The sequence below is a fragment of the Trichosurus vulpecula genome, chromosome 7 (assembly GCF_011100635.1).
Source record: "Trichosurus vulpecula isolate mTriVul1 chromosome 7, mTriVul1.pri, whole genome shotgun sequence".
Classification (NCBI taxonomy): Eukaryota; Metazoa; Chordata; class Mammalia; order Diprotodontia; family Phalangeridae; genus Trichosurus; species Trichosurus vulpecula.
This window is the reverse complement of record NC_050579.1, coordinates 238,621,393-238,635,559: the sequence shown is the minus strand read 5'-3', so window position 1 is coordinate 238,635,559 and position 14,167 is coordinate 238,621,393. Positions and strand designations below refer to the sequence as shown.

General features: G+C 41.2%; 2 protein-coding genes across 3 annotated transcripts in view; one reads left to right on the top strand and one right to left on the bottom strand.

The window, feature by feature from the left end:
• The window catches only part of SUPT3H (SPT3 homolog, SAGA and STAGA complex component), a 706,568-nt gene extending 697,090 nt beyond the window's left edge, over nucleotides 1-9,478 (bottom strand). Inside the window, exon 1 of one of the 2 annotated variants that reach the window (XM_036767517.1) lies at nucleotides 9,097-9,478. The gene's annotated coding sequence lies outside the window, so the exon portion shown is untranslated. The remainder of the gene's footprint in view (nucleotides 1-9,096) is intronic. The other variant, XM_036767518.1, reaches the window with a different exon arrangement.
• The window catches only part of RUNX2 (RUNX family transcription factor 2), a 276,455-nt gene that overhangs the window by 59,281 nt on the left and 203,007 nt on the right, over nucleotides 1-14,167 (top strand). The gene's annotated exons all lie outside the window — the stretch shown is intronic.

Genomic DNA, 14,167 nt, shown 5'->3' with positions numbered 1-14,167 from the left:
TCCTACTACTGGCAAACTAATCAATCAGTTAACATTTACTAAGTACCGACTACTTCTAGGCACTATGCTAAGTGCTTATCATTGATGTTTATCTGAGCAAAAATGCCATTACCTACTTATAGATCTACTGGTGCACTGAGGAGAAATACTTTTCTTCCTGACAGATTCAATCAAAGTTACCTAGGTACATCCACCATGAGATGACCATTTTCCAGCCAAACTTCCTTCTGGATAACAAAAAGGATGATGCCTAACCATGAATGCTAGCTGAAACTATTCCATTATCTTTCTAAAAAGTAGGAGCCACAATCCTGTCAGTTCAATTTCAGACCCTTTCATCAAAGCAGCTGCTACCATGACTGCAAAAAGGTGGCCCAAGGCCAACTTTTTTTTCAGTGTTTATATTCATGTAAAATCTCCCCCAACCAACAACTTAGGGTGAAATGTTACAATAGAACTTAGATATGTCTTTCCCTCCTCAGTACTTCCTCAGTAGTCCTCAGTACTACTTTAATATTCTTACCCCAGCAAAAACAGAATGCTAACTGGATTGATCCATTTACACATTTAAATAAGAATATCCCACTCAGATACAGTCATAGAAACCAAAAACAATGAAGTATAAAATCTAAGACTATTAAATCTGAGTATAATGGAGGGTTGAAGTTCATTGACTGGTTCTGCTGTGGACTTGGATATTCTATACCCAATCCCCTTATCTCTTATAAAATAACATAACAAAGAATGGCAATACGCCTGTAACCTAGAGGGCTGATCACTATATATTTCTATATACTCACTTACAGCATTTCTTGTATGCTTAGTATAATAGAATAATTATTAAAAATTATCTGAGTCTGATGGGAGAAAATACCACAGAGACTTGCACAAAATAAAGACTTAATAGATGTTAATAGATGTTAAAATGAAATCCAAGTAGACATTAAAAAATGCTTTCTGCAGTACTTATTTATACATGTATCTTATTTCTTGAGAAAAAGAAACTAAACTCTCACAACTATGTATCCTTCAAAATACCTAGTCCAGTGTCTGGAACACAGCAATACTTTTAACAGATTTGCGATCTCACTGGTCCAGGAGTCAGGAGATCTGAGTTTGGTTCCTGGCTCTGTCCATAAGTAACTACAGTATATAATTTCATCTACAAAATGACACATGATCTAGATTACCATTAAGGTCTCTTCTAGTAATCTAAGTCTATCATTTATACAGGGGTGAAGAACCTGCAGCCTTGAAGCCACATGTGGCCTTCTAGGTCCTTAGGTACAGTCTTTTGACTGAATCCAAGTTTTGCAGAACAAATTCTCTTACTAAGGGGACTGTTCTGTGAAGTTTGGATTCAGTCAAAGGGCTATACTTGAGGACCTAGAGGGCCACATGTGGCTTCAAGGCTGCAGGTTCCCCTCTGCCCCCAGGACTATATAATTGGTCATACCAACTTTAAAGATGAGTGTGGGAAAGGAAACGGAGAAATTAAGTCAATATAAAAATTTTAAAAAAATTGGTAAAAAAAAAAAAGACAACAGTGTGAACATCTGTTCTTTAGAACCCTCACTTTGAAACTGAACAGACGTGAGGAAAAACCTCAAAAAAGGGAATAGGTTGCCTCAGGAGATTCCATTTCACTTATTAAATGACCACTTGTAAGATATATTATGGAAAATGTTCTTCAGGTGCAAGTTGAAATAGATGGCCTATAATGTGTCTTATAATTTCATGATTCTGAGATTCCTGATCTCTCTCACAGAATCTCTAAGACAGGAGAAAAGCAGTGTCTTGACTAAACAGTTGTCGCTTTTGATTTCAGATTTTTGGTAGAAACTAAGGAATGAATAAAGTTGACAAGATAAATAATTCATAAGGATCACTGGATTTGGATCTGGAAGGGACTTTACAGATCACCTAAGCTCACTTCTTTATCTTACATATAAGGACACTAAGGCCCAGGGAGGCTCAATGATTTCCTAAATGTCACAAATATCTTGAGGAACAGACAGAATTTGAACTTAGGCCCTTGGACTCTAACTCAAGTGCCCTAAATTTTTCACTATTCAATACATCATCTTTAGAGCAAAAAGGTACTTCTCAGTCTAATATCCTTATTTTACAGATGAAGAAACTGAGGCCCAGAGATAACTGACCAGTCACTTAGCTAGTAAATATCCAAAGCAACATACAAACTCAAGTCGGCCTGACTCCAAATCCAGCAATCTATTCACTACACCATCCTATCTAACTCAAAGGAATCAAACCCAAGAACTAGCAAATGAGTGCATCAAAATCCAAAGTCAGGAAAGACAGAAACTGTTTATTTGCACTTTCCTGAAACCAACTAGTGTTTGCCTTAAGGTCTCTTCCTTGCTTGATTTCTTAGGTATGGTGGGAAGAATGACACACTTAGGGTAAGAGGAAACCTTCTATAATTATCAGTCGTGTAGCAAAGGACAGCTCCCTTAACCTTTCTGAGTCTGACTTTCCTCATTTGCAAAGTAGGATTAGTAATACCTGTAGTGCCTAACAAGATTGTTGAAAAGGTCAAATGAAAAAGATGTATGTAAAGCACTTTTCTATAATATTTCAACTATAAAATACTATATAAATATCAGCTATTGGTGTGCTATTATTGTTGTATGGAACTGATTGTTAAAGAAAATGGTATTTTAGCCAAAGCACTGTTACTATGCACATGAAAACATCTTAGCTATACAAAGCCATCCTTGTAATGGTACTCCTTGAAATGGACCGTACATGTACATGCATTACAAAAGAAAATAAATAACTGTATGCTTTCACATGGTTTAAATTCAAAGAAGGACCTAGATAGCTTTGAGGTCTCTTCCACCTCTATTAGTAAATTCAAACGCATTATGCTGAAGGAATTCTACTTATTACCTATGTAATTACTAAGCCTCATGCCAGCCTAGACTATAAGTCATTTAGAAATTAAAAAAAAATCTATAAACTAACAAGCAAGAATTTTACTATGTTACAGTTGATTTCAAAGGATATCACTATGTACTTTAATTCCAGAGACATCATTTTAATTTCAATGAGGATAGGAGAGCTGTCTTTTATTTACTTCTAAACCAATGGAATTTAAGGGCGGAAATTGATGAACAGAAGACTTAGCGTCTTATCCTTCATCTGCCATTAGCCAAGTATATAACCTTGGTCAAGACATTTCACCTCACTGGAACTCAGTTTCCACATCTGTAAAACAATGGAGTTGAGCTAAAGAGCTCTTAAGTTGGAAAGAGTTCTATGACTTTCATTCGGGCTTCTGAAACTTTGAAGATGGTTAATCTCTCTAAACCACATTGTAATAAAATTTACCACTACTACATCAAACTAAAAAAAAATAACAAAAAATGACCCTGGTTTCTGTATATGTGCTGACTCTGGATAGCTATAAAATGAAGGTCTTAAGTCTGGATGATCTCTATCATTTCTTCTAGCTCTAAAATTCTATGTAACATATGTAACACTATTGGACCACTAATCAATAGGAGACGTGCTGCGAGTTGTTCTATCAGTAGCGATGAGATAGTTGGTAATAGGCACCCTTGTGATCAAGGGCATTATTTTAACAACACTAGGCCAGGGATAGAGTGGATGTCCTATCTAAGAAAGTTCCTAACAGAGTTAACTGGCTCAATAGGATCAGACTTTGGTCTCATTAGCATCTAATTCGAATCAAAAGAAAACCTGAAATCCATGATTAATAAAAACAAACATGTCCAAAAGAAAAAAATTATCTTGTAAGGCACATTTTTCCAAAAAAAAATTTATAATTTAATCTCTTTTTAAAACCTGGCTAGACAGGAAGTATGAGTTCATAGAGGGGTTGGCCTTAGGATCAGGAAAATCTAGGTTCAATTCCTGCCAAGACACATACTGGCAGCTAGGTAAAAAAAGTGGATGGAATATTGGACCTGGAGTGGGAAGACCAAAGTTGGAATCCAACGTGGACCCAACAATCAGACATTTGTAAGTTCTAAGTGATCCTGAGCTACTTGACATCTCAGCCTCAGTTTCCTCATGTGTAATGGAGATAATAATAGCACCTGTTGTCTAGGGTTATTATGAGCGACAAATGAGATGTCATTTGCAAAACCCTCTGCAAACCTTAAAGCGCCACATAAATGCTGTAATTGTTAATGTTACTGTTACTATCATTACTATTATCATTATTTTTACTATATTTATTTTATATTATAATTATTATATGATCATGGGCAAGTCACTTAACCTGTCCCAGGCAACCCTCTAAGATTATGAGTTACAAGTGGAGGAAGTTTCTACACTGATTAAATCACCAGTCAGCATCAAAAAGTTTCTGATTTAACCATGTAACACCTGAAATTTCTTAAACTGCTTTAGATGCAAAAATAAAAGCTTTTTCTGACAGAAGTTAAGGCACCACTGAGTCTGAAAATGAAAATTCTCCAAACTAAAAAGTACACTATCAAAATTGAGATGAAGAAAAAAAGAAAACTAACAAAGAAATGAATTTGGTTAACTGGAACACTGGAATTAAATGCCTGATCCTACACCTAAATTTGGCATTAATTTGTTGCATGACCTTAGGAATGTAAGCCACCACTATACTGTTCCCCAATTTATCTGCTTATAAATCAGAGAACACATAGCTACATAATTTGAACTATCACATTTGAATGGGAAACAATTTATAATTAATTACCAAGCAACTATTACTATTACCTAAGGCAGGAAATTTCCCAAAGATTTAGCAAGAATTTTCTAACTTCATCATAAGGGGCACTGACAGAAGAAAGGCCCTTAAAAGTCATCTAATCCAATTTATCATCCCCTGCAGATAGACAGGATAAACTGATCTATGTGGATCAACGTATGTATGTGTGTATGTTAGTGTATGTATACATAATGCACGTACACACATACACAATATCCCTGAAAGGTGGTCATCAAGCCTCTGCATAAATTTAACTAGAGACAGGTAGTGCCCATAAATCATCCATTGCCATTTCTCAACATCTCTACTTGCTGGAGGAGTCTTTATATTAAGCTACAATCTGTCTCCTAGTAATATGTAGTCTTAGTTCTTTCCCCAGACACTAAAGAGTAAGTCTAATGATTCCTCCTCTACACAATACCTTTCAAATATTTGAAAGGAATCATTATGCTTCTTTCCCTGCCTTGCTTTAAGAGAACAGGATCATCAAACCTAGAAGGGCCCTTAGGAACCATTTAGTCTCCTGTCCAAGATAAACACTGGTTCATCAACTGTTCATCTCATATGACAGGCTATTTCAGGCTCTTCACCATTTCTGGACACTTCCAGTTTATCATCTGCCTTTTAATGCAGGTTCAGAACTGTATACAGTATTTCAGAAGCAATTTGATTAGTACAGAGGATGCGTTAACAATGGAATTCTCAAGGCAAAAAAGAAAAAACTCTGAACTATAATTCTTCTCCAGAGTTACCAATAATCTCTTAAATGTCAAAGCTAACAGCCTTTTCTCAGTCCTCATCCTTCCTGACCTCTGCAGCCTTGGACATTGTCAATCACACTCTTCTGCCTAATAATCTCTAGGTTTTCATGACTGTTTTCTCTCCTGTTTCTCACCCTACTTCTCTGACTGATCCTTCTCAATCTCCTCTGACAGATTCCCATTCATGTCATGATCTCTCACAGTGCATGGCCCCCAAGGCTCTGTGTCCTGGGGCTACTTCTCTTTTCTATCCTGTCTCACTCGGTGATCTCATCAGTTATCATCTCTATGCTGACAATTCCCAGATCTACTCATCCAGCCCTACTCTCTCCTGAGCTCCAGTTTCATATCACCTTTTAACATCTAAACTGGATATCACATCTGCATCTCAAACTCAAATACATCCACAACAAAAACTCATTTTCTTTCCCCCAAATCCTTCCCCTCTTCCCAACTTTCCTACTGCTTACTACAGAGGGCACAACCATCCTCTTAGTCACCCATGACCTCAGTGTTATTCTCAACTCCTCACTCACACATCCCACATAGCCAATCTGTTATCAGTCTTGTCATTTCTTCCCTCACATCCATTGTATGCACTCCCTTCTCTCCACTCAGACAGCCACAACCCTAGCTCAAGATCTCTTCACTTCTAATCTGGACTACTGCAACAGCCTGCTGGTTGGTCTCCCTGCTCAAGTCTCTCCCCACTCCAAACTAATCCATCTTCCACTCAGTGGCCAAAGTCATCTTCCTAAAGTGCAGGTCTGATCATGTCACACCTTCCCCTTGCCCAATAAACTCCACTGGTTCCCCATCACCTCCAGGATCAAATACAAAATCCTCTGTGTGGTATTTAAAGCCAATCACAACCTGGCCCCTTCCTACACTTCCAGTCTTCTTAACACTTTACTCCTCTTCATTTACTCTATGATCCAGCTACACTGGCCTCACACACAACACTCCATCTCCCCTCTCTGCCTTTTCACTGGTTGTCCCCCATGCCCAGAATGCTCCCCTCTCCATCTCTACCTCCTTACCTTCCTGGGCTTCTCCAAGACTCGGCTCAAATCCCACCAGTTTCAGAAGGTCTTTCTGGGTCTTTCCCCACACACACACACCCCTCCCTTTTCTTCACTCTGAGGTTACCTTTCATCTACTCTACACAATTTTGTATGTACATAGTTATTCACATGTTGTCTGCCTCATTTTATGGTTAGCCCTTTGAGAAAAGAGACAAAGGTTTTGCCTTTCTTTGTATCCCCAACACTTAACAGAGTGCCTAGGACACAGTGTAGCTTAATAAATGTTTGTTGCCTGACTGCCCTGTAGTCAGTTAGATGGCCTGGTCCCAGTACCCACAGAGCCCTGTGACCTTGGAAAAGTCCTAATTTCTCCAAGCCTTATTTTCACACTTGTAATATGTGAATAATGATACGTGTGCTACATATGTCACAGAACTGTTACGAAGATCAAATGAGTTTATAAGATCATACATTTAGGGCTGGTCACAACCCCAGAGGTAATCTAATCTGAGCCTCCTTTTTACAGATGAGAAAACTGAAACCAGAGAGGTTAAATGCCCAAGACCACACCAAGAGTAACAGAGCCAGAATTTGAACTCAAGTCCTCTGACTCCTGGTCCAGTGTGCTTTCCACTGCACTATGCTAATATTGGTAATGAATTCTATAAAACATAATGCACTATTATTCTACCACTCAAGCCCTACTCTTATACCTTGTAGTGTGGAGGTAACTCTAGGTTTTTAAAAGGCTATGGAAGAGACCACAAGACGTAAGAGGTGTAACACAGCAAGCTGTAAAGCTTTTCATTATAATGAAGTCTCCTTGAGGGCAGGGCCTTCCCTTTTTGTGTTGGTATCCCCTAGAATCTAGCACAGTGATTTGCACAAAATAGATACATAATGTTTGTTGAACTATATGAGTATGGGTCCAGTGATATGTCTGTCCTCTGATGACTAGTCAAAGTTCAATTATTCAACAGAAGGCTTACTACTAATCAATAAATATTCTTTTGCAGTCAAGCCACAGTCAATCTAATAAGGCTAGAGGAGTGGATATCTGCATTGGAATAAGAATGTAAAGCCATGCTAATGAAAAGACAATTACAAGAAGGTTCGGGTTCTCATCACTCCTAGCCTAGACTATTATAATAGCTTATTACTGCAAGTACTTAATTGCTGCCCCTGCCTCAAAACTTTCCAATCCAAACTCCTCAATTCCGTCGAAGTGATATTCTTTAAGTGCAGGTCTAACTTTGTGCCTCATTGAACTCCAATAGTTCCCAATTGCCTCTAGGATCAAACATAAACTTCTCTATTCAGATTTTAAAGTCCTTCATAACTCGGTCATAACCTACCTCTCCAACCCTATTTATTACACATAATTTCACTTTCCACGCTCTGTGCTCCAGACAAACTGGCCTTCTTGGTGCTCCTCAAAAAGGCCATTCCATCTCTATCTCTGCCTCAGTCATGGACGTTCCCCAGATCTGGAACGCATTTCTCCACCTCCCGCAGGCAGATCCCTAGTTTGCTTTGAAACTCAAGGGTCAAGTTGCATATGAAGCCTTTCTAGATCTCTTCCCAGTTGCCCTCCTCTACCCCAAAATTATATTGGATACTTTTGTGTATACCCACTTACGTACCTGCCCTCTTCCCCTTGGAATGCAAGCTCCTTGGTGGCAGGGCAGGTTTGTGAAGTCAGAACCTACAGCACCATACTCGGCATACGGTAAGATTGTAATAAATGTTTGCTTAAGGTACTGAATTCATTAAGTCAGTCCGAAATCTCACAAAGTTCTCACCCGAAGACAAGAAGGGCATCGGACTTGGGAGTCGGAGGACCTGGGTTCAAATGTTACCTCTGCCACTTACTACTACATTGGTGACCCTGGGCAAGACACTAAATCCCTCTGGGTCTCACTTCCCTCATCTGTAAAATTAAGGGGTTGGACTCGAAGTTCCCTTCCAGCTCTCAATTTATACCCATCTCCCTCATTAAAAAGGGCTTGGAGCCGTTCCCCACTACGACCTCCTAGAGTTCAGAGGAGCCCGCCGGTCCTACTTTACTGAGGCCAAGGGCGGATGCTTCCCTGCCAGCCTCGCAAACGCACGGGGCAGCCCCCGCTCCCACGCGTGCATCCCCCGAGGGCACAAGACGCCAAGGAGGAGCCGGAGCCCAAAGACAACCGGCCTCCTGGCGCTGGCTCGAGGCTCCCCGAGCGGGGGGAGGGAGGGGGGAGGGGGAAGGGGGCGGCGCGAGCCTCCCGGGAAGGGGGAGAGGGGGGCGGTGCGAGCGCTCCCCGCCAAGCCGGGCGCCTGCTAGCCAGCCCAGGGCGAGCGTAGCGCCGCTCGGGGCCAGCGCCGCTCCTCGCTCCTCGCCCCTCCCCAGCGCGCGGCGCGAGCCGACGGCGGCCGCGGCTCGAGGAGGTCGCGGGGCGCGAGACGTTCCCTTCTCCGCCTCCCTCCCCAGCCACCATCACTGTCTCCCCCCCCCCCCACTCCAACCCGCCCCTCCCCCAATCTCCCATCCCCCTCCCTCCGTATCTCGTTGCTACAGGCTCCCTCCCCCTCCAACCTCTGCTTTAATGAACCCTTGGAGGGGCGGACGGACAGACGGACAGCTGCGAGTCCCGCGCCGCGGAGGTGGGGACGGCCGAAGCTGGTGCTGTTCCCGCCGCGGCTGCCCAGGACACTCTTCCGGGGGTGGGGGGGAGGGGAGTGTAGCAAAGGAGAGTGGGCGACTGAGGCCGTGAATGGGTGGGTGGGGGGAACAAGATGGCGTAACCTCTGCTCTCGTGGTGGGGGAAGGAGGTGAGCGGTTGAAACTGTGGGGGGAAGGGGCAGAAGCAGGAGGACTTGGGACTCCCCACGCCAAAGACCTAGAGAGCACTGAGGCGCGGGCGCATGCGCCTTCTGCCAGCGGGCGTTCGCCGGTCTCTCTCCAGCTACTTCCGCCACGCTCCTGCGAGGCGGGGGCGGGGCCTGGGGGGAGGGGCGGGGGCGGTGTGAGGGTTGGAACCCGCCGCTTGCGTCCTTGTTCGTCAGAAGCCCTCTCCGGCCTTGCGGTGGCGGGCGGACTGTTAGATTATGAGGGAGGAAGCTGTAGGAGTGGAAAGGATAGAAGTATTTGGGAATGGGCCTTTAAGGAAGGGTCCTGAATTTTCTAGGAACTAGATAAGGAAGTGGAGGGATTGACTTTGATTCTTGTGAATCAAATCAGTAAGCACTTATTAAACGCCTACTGTGTGCCGGGCGCTGTGGTGAGCGTGAAAGGGTGGGAGGAAGGCCTCAGCTGGATCCCGGCTGGACTCACGGACCAGGGACCCTGGGGTAAATTGAGGCTGGGGGTCCAGAGAAGTCCGGACTCACTTCCTGCTTCAATATCCTTTTAACATTTCCCCCAAAATTTTCTTTTACATGATTAATATTTAACATCCGTAGGCCTTTGCGAGCCTGGGTCTATAGGAGTCTTTTGCTGGGTAGTGCGCTTTCCTTAGTTTTGGCCCATTTCTTAGTATGCCCCGAAGTTCAAAATGAAAAACTGTAGGTACTTGTTTCCCAAATGGTCAGTACCAATCGCTTAAATACATAGGTAAATTGGACATGATCCAGTTCCTTATTTAGAATTAGCTTATGTCTTTCTGAAGTTGAGTTTTAATCTTTTTTTTCATCCATTCTGCCTGGGAGGAAGGATAATCATGTTTGTGGCACTCCTGCACGTGCAGCCTAAAATTTCAACAATGACACACTCATGTTACAATGTTACACATGGTGAAATACAGTGACCCTTTTCTTTTTTAGCTTTACTATTCTACAATTATCTCCTGAGTATGTGTTGCAGATTAATTTTTTACAGAAATAGTTGTAGTAAGGAGGAAGCCTGGTACAGTAGAAAGAAGTTTAGCGCTGAAATGAAAGAAACTAGCTTTAAATCCCTCCTTTGTCATTACTGCTAATGTGACCCTATTAGCAAGTCACTTAGTCTGCCTCAGTTTCCTCCTCTGAAAGTAAGGACCAGGGTGTAGACTAGAGGGCTTCTGATTTCACTTCCATTTCCATAATCCTGTTGTTTCATGTGCAATATCATTCACTTCCTACACTTAGGGTCAAGACTTAATTTTTGTATTTTGCTTTTAGTGATTTCACAATACTTCAATTTATGCCAAATAGCAGGGTGATTATAAGAATAAGGAAGATCCACCATAACAACAATCTTGAGACTCAGTTCAGTATAATTTGTAGAATTTAGAGAAAGGTAACAAAGGTTGCTACCCTGTATGTGAAGTTGAGGCAACCAGCTGAAATCAAGATGGACCTAAAGAAGTCATCTTAAGCCAAAACATTTTAATGAAAATTTCATTAAATGAGAAGTAATAGTGTTTCTTGATTTAAAGAGACATGTAGGTCTCAACCCCAGCTCGATAACTAGGGCAAGGTTGACCAGGGCTTTGTCCCAGGGCCCTGAAATTTAGAGAGGGCTGACAGCAGTTGTACTATTTCAGCAAGTGAAGTTTAGCACCTAGTTAGCCAAAATAGAATGCTATAAGATGACATCTAAGTGAGCTTCTTCCCAGCAGTTCCATCCTTGAGGTGTCCTACCATCTCTCTCTTAACCACAAAACTTTTTATGTCATATCTGAGGCTTCACCCCCACCCTAACTGAGGGTGGGTTGTAAAAGTTCATGGGAGAAAGCATTTCGTACAGCTTGCCCTGGGTACATTTTGCAGTGCTTTCCATAGGCCCCAGAAATACTAGTTTATACCTCTGCTCCTTTTCCATGTCACTAAAGCACTAAGTCTCCCTGGAGATTTCTCAACTTTGCCCCAAGAAGTCTGTTAGAGTTCCATGCAGATGAAGTAGGTATTTCTTTGGGGTGTACACTGGGGGTTTGAGATACTTTGAACGCTGGAAATGCACTTTATTTGAAACAGAGCTTTGAGAGTAGGAGCTTTTCCCTTGTGTACTCTTCCTTCTGTAACCTTCCCTCTCATGCCCCCATTACCATTTGACTTTGGAAAAGAGGGCATTTAAATATTCTTGACTTGGAGAGTAAATCAAACATTATTATGACATTTAAAAAATGATAAAAAATTTTTGCAGACTAAGCTTTTTTTAAGCTAGATACTGTCAGTGTGATACTCATTTTTGCATCCCCATTCAGTCCAACTGTCTCATCTTATAGATAAACAACTTGAGTCCCACAGAAATGAAGTGATTTGCTAACTATTACACAACTAGTCAATGACTAGAACCTCCTGCTCCAGATCTTTAGAATTTACACACAAATATATAGAGGCAGTGGGGGCACATCATGAAAAATCATGTAGAATTTAGAGTGTGACAATTAAAAAGGTTTGAGAGACATAGTTTCTAGGTAATTTAATCATTTTATTTATAAGGGCAGCATGTTATTAATAAAAGGATAGTCGTTTGGCTTCTCTCCTAGAACAAAGACAATCATGATGGAGGGCTCTGGGCTTATACGGTCTTTTGAAAGAGAAGTGTCAATCAACTGGTTAACACAATGGGAGGTGGGCTATATTAAAATTAGGGGCTGAGAGTCCAATCATCCCTTGGACCAGGAACTATCTTTATACACAGACCACCCCCCCACACCCCGCTCCGGCCTTGGGCCATCTATTCAAAAAATGTATGTCCCACCCAATCCTGAGCAGAACACAATGGCTGCTCCCCTGGGTAGGGTCTTGAAAAAGTAGGTCCAATTTCATTATCAGCAATGTCCTTCGAGAGACTGACTTTTAAAATTTGGACTTTAGAAGAAGGGGAGAACTCTGGATCTCCCCAATTATTGGCTATTGATAATCATTTTTCTCAAGAGTCAGAGAAGTTGGGTCCACATCCTAACATTGCTGCTTACTCTTGGTGGGACCCTAAGTAAGGCATTTCCTCTCTCTGGCCTTTAGTTCTTTCATCTGTAAAATAAGGAAGTTTGAATGATCATTGAGGCCCCTTCCAGCTCTAAATCAATGTTCCTATTCTCTTATATACGAAAATTTTTAAAAGTGAGAACTTTTGGAGAAAATCGTATATACAAAATAGTGGAAGTTACAGGCTTCACACAGTAAAAGATGGTATGGGATTTGTGTTATTGCCAGAGTTCTAGAAGGTCTTGGAATGTTAGTCATTTATGAGCTGTGCTTCTACCTCCTGTAGCCTGCTGAAACCATAATTGTCTGGGGTGGGGAGGGGAGAGTAAGTTTTATTTTAGAATAGTCATGATTTGCTTGCAGTTTTACAGGACTGTGGAACTTGGAAGATCAGAAAAAAAAATTTTCCACTAAGTACCATATCATTAACATCAATTATCCTAGAATATAAATGCTACTGGGGTGTCATTTAAGTACAACAAGGTAAAACAGCGAAGTTATTGCTGAAGTTAAGGCATTGGTTACTACTGGTCTCAGAAAAAGTGATTTCCAGAGCATGTGGGGAATACACAACAGGAGACCAAGTGAATTCATCATACCACAAAAATGTCTCCGTCCTGTCGACAAAGTCATTAAAGAAAAATGAAGCATTGTTTCTGAAGACTTTTACATTCCTTTGGCATAATAACTTCAATATAGAAGCACTGGTGCAAAGAGAAATTGCACATATTTAAGTTAAAATGTCTGCTTTTAAAAAAAGTGTCCAGATTATGTAATAAAAGAAGTCCTCCATGCTCCAAAGAAGAGTCGGAGCCACTGCAGAAGCCACAGCTAATAAGGAGCCGTCTGCAGTGTGATGGAGTGGTTTTTTTGTTTCTGCCAACAAGTCAAAGCAGATGCCAATGTAGACAATTCATTTCAGATGACCTGCAAATGATGTTGTCCTACAAATACTTTTACCCTTTGGTGATGTGTGACTATCTTGTTTTTTTAGGAAGCCTTTTAGGTGTGTGTGTGTATGCATGTATGTATGTATGTATGCATGCATGTGAGACAACGTGTATACCCGCATGTATACGTATATGTATGTATGCATATGCTTGTGTATGTATGCATACTTGGTTTTTTTGCTATTTTTTTCCTTTTGTACCTTTACTTTCTTCAATGCTTAAGCAATAACCAAAAAAAAGTTGAATGTGAGAATTAGAGAATTTGGCTATATCCAATTTATTTTAATTTTTCTGGCACTGAGTATCTGAATCATAGTGAAATGTAGCATTTGCAGTCTCTAAGCTGAAACATATCAATTTCAAGCATTAGACTTTTAGATACGGATTTCTCTCACTGAGAAGGCTTCTCAGCTTTGCCAATAAAAATGCTATATGACCTTGGGCAAGGTACTTAAGCTCTATTAGGATTCAACCACCTCATCTTTAAAACAGGATTGGGACCTCTTCACATTCTCGAGTTCTTTGATGCTTAAAAGCAAAAAGGACCAAAGAGTAGACCCTGAAGTTACATATTCACCTTAGTACTACTAACAGTGTTAACAAATACCTCCTTACACAGAAACCATTTCCAGTTATAGAAGCTCCCCCATAAGGCTCTATTCTACAGACTTGAAGCAGCCCAAACTTGGACTAAAAGCAGTGGTAGAATGGCCAAAGGATTAAAAGTTCATACTGCATTATGTATGTCAAAACTAGGTCTGTAAATGCTAATCTTTTAGAAGCAAACTTAAACAATCAGGAGGTCAA